General features: G+C 44.0%; 1 protein-coding gene across 2 annotated transcripts in view; it reads left to right on the top strand.

Moving 5' to 3' along the window:
• The first annotated feature begins 588 nt into the window (after window positions 1–588).
• The window catches only part of FOXJ3 (forkhead box J3), a 69,268-nt gene continuing 63,856 nt past the window's right edge, over window positions 589–6,000 (top strand). Inside the window, exons 1-2 of one of the 2 annotated variants that reach the window (XM_075839528.1) lie at window positions 632–677; window positions 2,445–2,503. The gene's annotated coding sequence lies outside the window, so the exon portion shown is untranslated. Of the gene's footprint in view, window positions 678–2,444; window positions 2,504–6,000 lie in introns of both variants that reach the window. The other variant, XM_075839527.1, reaches the window with a different exon arrangement.

Genomic DNA, 6,000 nt, shown 5'->3' with positions numbered 1-6,000 from the left:
ACTAAAGGTTATATAATCTATTCAGTAGTTTTTTTTTTAGCAATATCTGTCTGTGGGAAAGCTGGGTAACAACCAGTATGGCAGTTGATATAGATCCTTGGTGTTACCCAGATTTTCCAGACTCCTGACCAGCATGTTTGCCTGGTTATGAAGAGATACTGGAGTGGGGGGCATATTATTGCAAGTAGAGGGGTGCGAGCCACTTAAGCATATTAGTTGTCACCTGCTTGCCCAAAAATGACTCACAAAAGAAGACCAAAGGGCTTATAGTTACTTTTTTTTTTTCCAGGGGAAATTGCTTTCTTGTTTATTGTTCTGTTTTTGTTATATTTTATGTTTTACTTTTCACTTTGTTTCATTGTAACCAATAATAGTACACAATCAATAAAATACAAAATAAAAATAAGACACAGCTATAAACATCTGTGACATCATTCTCTCATACAGCCTCACGTACATTTTACATCCCTATAGAGGGTGTAAAGCACTGTCTGTCACCTTCCAGCTACAGTGAAGTTTTCTGTTCTGTTCATGTCAATAAAGATGTCAGATTTTGAATTTTTTTCTCCAGTCCGCCACTTTCGCGCAAGGCATGTCGGGTGCTGTAGTTTCTCCGCTCCCCTGCATTTGTTCCTCTCCTGGCCGACACGTCGGGACCGCACGGAGCAGCAGATCAGGTCAGAAGCCGCATATGTGACTATAGAACCGGAGCTGGGAGCCAGAGGCTGGGCTTCTGGAGCCCGTGGGGCTGATTCCGGGGCCAGGTGTCAGCAGGAAGCCTCGCAGGCAGCAGCTCGGGGGGCGGTAGTGATCACTGGACTGAGGGGAAATAGCGCCTCGCTGGGGCCGAGGACTCGCTCATACAGCGGGGGCCTGTGTGTGGGAAGCTCTGGCTGCTGGTACAGGAGGCCTGGTCGCCCCGGTGTCGCTTGTGTCACCGTGTATATGACAGGCCGGCCCCTGGACACGGCCCACTGCCTCCTCTATTCAGCCGGTGGTACAAGTTACCTCCCCAGGGGCTGACTGCACACAACTACCCAGCCTGGGCATAGAGACTGGCACAAGTCATTTATTAACCCTTTTATTCACTGTCTGAGGTTCGCTGCACGGCGCAAGTCACATGATGCGTCTTTTGAGTGATGTGAGTCGCGGTCGTGTGTGATTTCCTTTGACTTTTATGAACGCTGACGGTCAGCTGTGACGTTTGGCCGCCACAACGTCGCATTTAGCGTCCCCGTTGCCAGTTTATCAGCTGTGACGTCCCCTTTTTAGATGTCGCTGTCATTGTTTCTATCCACAACTTTGGGGGCACTTGTCATGTGACACTATTGTGGTCAGCCACAAGTTTTGGTGGCCATTGGGTCGCCGTCAGTAGAAGTGGTCATCTGGTCAAGGCTACACATGCACTAGCCCAAAAATTAGTGGTCATTTATTAAACCTTTTATGGCTCTAAAGTGGTCTGGCAAAGGCAAGAGGATCACCCGCTGTGCCACTAGGGGACTAGATGTGTCCATTGCAGGCTAAAATTGATTGACGTGATGTTCTTTGGCATAAGACTCTGGGTAGAAGCTGTCACCCCCAAAGTCTGGTACTGGATTAAAGACCGTGTCTGTCTATGGCTAGTGCTGGAGTTCTGCAGCATGATGATCTGACCCGATGGCTGGATGTCAATTGGCAAATATGTGCGATGCGTCTATCAAAAGTTTCAATCCGTAAGTGTAGGTTCACCGTTTTACAATTTATACTTAGATTCAGTCTTCTTAAAAACATAATTCCCTTTGTAAATACATGACATTACTCATCCTGAGTTACATCCTGTGTTATACTCCAGAGCTGCACTCGCTATTCTGCTGGTGGAGTCACTGTGTACATATATTACATTACTTATCCTGTACTGATCCTGAGTTACATCCTGTGTTATACTCCAGAGCTGCACTCACTATTCTGCTGGTGGAGTCACTGTGTACATACATTACATTACTTATCCTGTACTGATCCTGAGTTACATCCTGTATTATACTCCAGAGCTGCATTCACTTTTCTGCTGGTTGTTATTGGAAACCGTCAACAAGCTTTTCATCTTCAAACTGCTCAGCTGAGTTCCTATAATGTACGGGACAGTTAGTTGTTCCTAAATCAGACTACTGTACGGTGCCTGGTGTAAAGCCTACATTTCCCAGTTTACAAATCACCAGAACAAGCACTGTGCTGTCATTGACTCAGCAGGGGATGCTGGGAGATTTCCGCTCTAAAGCCTGCAGAACAGTGAGTACAGCTCTGGAGTATAATACAGTCTGTAACTCCGGATCAGTGCAGGATAAGTATTGTAAGGTATGTATAGTGACTCCATCAGCAGAACAGTGAGTGCAGCTCTGGAGTATATTACAGGCTGTAACTCCGGATTCTGGCGCATTGGGCTTAGTAAATCTCCCCTATTTTCCTAGAGCTGCTTCTGTAGAAAACCATGTTGCAGTACCCCATATAAAAAGCGTGGTCAAGGTTGGTACGTACGTTTTTTCTATAGTTAAAAATAAATAAATCGTAGACTGCCCTATAGTTTTTCATGGTGTTTGGTCGCATTGTTTAAACATTGGCAGAACAACATTATATGTGAGCACTGATGGGACCCAATCCCATATATGTATATAAAAAAATGGAAACTTGGACCCGAACAGCTATATAAACAAGCCCATCTAGTAAAAGTCCACTCTGTCATGCAGGGATATCATTTCAGTCCTTTGTATTGGCCAATTAGATTTGTTTTTGTTTTACTGACCAGCCAATAAGACAAGTCATACAGGCCACTGAACCAAATTTCTAGGTTTATGGGCTACTGGGATTTGTCCAGGCCTGTTTTGACTTGTCATATGATGTCATCAGTGTCTTAATGACCTGTATGAAAATAAATAAAACTGTATAGGGACCTTCTAGAAGTTGTCACCAGTGGGGTACGGATGCTGTGACTTCTGCGCTCTTCAGACCACCACAGGCCCTTCGTTCTAGCTACTGCGGTCACTTTTTATAGACACCCACCAATGAGATCATGTCTAAGAGACCCAACATAACTGGACATAAACTTTGGAAGAGTTTTTCAGAATTTAACATAATTAACATAGTTGGCCTGTCACTAAACAGGAGTGGAGAGCAGCTACAAAGAGCGTCTCTCACTCTGGAGGATCCGGCACGTTCGTGTGTTACATGGATAGCCCATTGATTCCAGTGGGCACCATGTAATGCTTCATTTCCCCTGCGGTGGTGCTGCAGAGAATTGTAACACTACCTGCTAGGTTCCTTCTTGTTTTACAGTGGATCACTGATGGTCACAGCAGCGGGAAACCCTGTGATCAGCTTATTTTGGGGGTTCCTTTTTAGCAATCAGTACTTATCCAAAGCGGACTACTCTTTAAAGGGAAACATCGCTGCCCGTTTTTTGCTACTGTGTTTTAGATGATTTCTTGGTGGCACAGCTATCTGCTACACCACTTATATCAAACACGTTTCCATAGTTTCCAGTCTCCTGCGCTTGCCCCCTATGCCCATGAATTAATTGTGACACTTCCCTTCCAATCTGAGGTCAAGTGCCCTCTTAGGACCCCTGTGCCGTTTTGGCTCCAGCATGCCCAGATTCTACAAAGGGTCAGATTTCGTGCAGAACTGTGCCATAATAAGAGCAGCTGAAGTTGGCATCTGGGTACTAGCCTGAGGCGAGATTGGCATTATCTCCCTTCTATGTGCCTGCTGCTCTGGAAATGGCTTTTGCCGCCTTTTGATCTATGCGAGAGTGCTTTTAGGGCGATGATTGCCATAAGTTTGATGGGATTCCTGCCGTGTCAAGCACTCGCTAATATACAGGTTAACCCTTTAATATGTGGATGGAATGTTTCTGCAGCTCTGTTATCTGCTGGGCGGCCTGTAAAGAATTTATCATATTCATTTTGTTAAAAATTTGGAGGCACTTTAAATATTTTACAGAATTGCTTAACTAGCAATTCCCTAAAATATTTGTCTTCGCATAGATATACAGCAGGCATCAGGGTGCCCCATCACTAACCCATTGGAAACATCTGTAATTTCTTAAAGGGGTTGTCCAGGATTAGAAATATTTATTTTTCGTCTCGTGCACTGGCATGGTACTGAGCTTCAATACCAGACACAGCCCATGGACAAGAGTGGCGCTGTCTGGGGATAAAGCAGACTTTTTTTTTTTTCTAATCCTAGACACCCCCCCTTTAATTCTATTATGCCCCTTTTCCTTAATAATTTTCAACCAATATCTGTTCACTAGTAACCGCAGCGTTACTCATTCATCAGGCTTGTGAATAGTCTTGAGTGCGTGCGGTTCATCGCCTTACATTGGGTGTATGTGACGGGTGCATTGAAGGTGTGAATTCACTTTTCAGTATAAATTTGTTATTGGAACCACATCAGCTTCCTGATAGTAACCTGCGATGCTATTCACAGACTGTAGCAGGGCTGGCGCAATCCCAGGAGCAAGTGCACATTGACATTTGTTGCCACCACCTCACTTCTAGAAAGGCATATCGATCAGATGTCTGTTCAGTGATGATCCAATCATTGGTCCCCTTTAACCCCTTGCTGCTGTAGCTATTTTTCATTTTTTTTATTTTCGATTTATTTATTTTTTTCCTTCCCGCCTTTCAAAAGCCATAACTTTTTTTTTTTTTTTTTTTTTCGCCTCGATATAGCCATATGAGGGTTTGCTTTTTGTGGGAAGAGTTGTAGTTCTTCACGGCACCATTTATTATACCATATATTGTACTGGGAAACTGGAAAAAAGAACTTTGTGGCGTGGAATGGGAAAAGAACAGTGATTATGCCACTGTTATTTGGATTTCGTTTTTAGAGCATTCACTAGGCAATAAAAATGACACGTTAACCTGATTCTGTGGGTCAATACGATTACGGCGATACCAAATTTCTGTATATGTATTTTAAATTTTTTTTTTTTTTAGACCTTACGAATTATACAAAGAAAAAACGGGCGGGTACGTCTGTCTTTTGTATGTATTTGTAATGTATTTTTTTTTTTTTTCATTAGTCCCCTAGGGGGCTTGAACTAGTGATATTTGGATCACTTGCACAATTTACTGCAATACTAATGTATTGCAGTATATCTTAGGATGGTAGGCCCAAGGCTGCCATGACGATCATTAGCACCCTACGATAGCGGATGAGGGGGCTGTTGGGTTGTTGGAAGGGGCCTCCCCCTCTTTCTAAGGGCTTAGATGCCACGATGGCTATTGATACAGCCGACACCTGCTGAGTATGGAATGTGCTCAGTCCGTGAGCTCGATCCATTTTTCCCCTTTCTGACTATGACATAACCTTAAGCCCTCATTCACGTGAACGTGAATCTCGTCCGTGTGACGGCCGTTAAAACAACGGCCGTCGCACGGACCCATGCATTTCAATGGGGCCGTTCATACGACAGTTGAGCGTTGCAAAATAGTATATGTCTTATTTTCCTGCGTGTTACGCATCCCTCCATGGACTGTAGTCTGTTAGGGATCCGTGACAACGTGTCCCGCATGGGTCCACCTCGGACGTGGAAAGCGGCAGTTTTTCACATTTGAGGTGGGCTATGTTCATGTGACTAGCTTAAGGCTGAATGCATACGTTGCGTATTACGTGCGGATTTGCAGCGCGTATTTTCCTGCGACAAATCTGTAGCGTAATACAGTACCAGCAAAGTAAATGCGATTTAAAGAAATCTCATCTACACTGCAGATTTTTTTCTGCACGGAAATTGGCCTGCGGTGCGAAATTTAAAATCCGCAGCATGTCAATTTATCTTTCCGATTGCGAATTTTATCTGTTTAGTTTCAAAGAAAAACGCACCAAAATACGCAGCATAAAAACACCTATTTCCGCACCAAATTGTAAAAAACGCACCGTGCCGTTTTAGCTGCGGAATTACGTGCATATACCTGCGATTTTGATGCAGATTTTCCGCATCAAATTACGCAACGTGTGCATTCA

This window comes from Rhinoderma darwinii, chromosome 10, assembly GCF_050947455.1.
Source record: "Rhinoderma darwinii isolate aRhiDar2 chromosome 10, aRhiDar2.hap1, whole genome shotgun sequence".
Classification (NCBI taxonomy): domain Eukaryota; kingdom Metazoa; phylum Chordata; class Amphibia; order Anura; family Rhinodermatidae; genus Rhinoderma; species Rhinoderma darwinii.
This window is presented reverse-complemented; position numbering and strand designations above follow the sequence as displayed.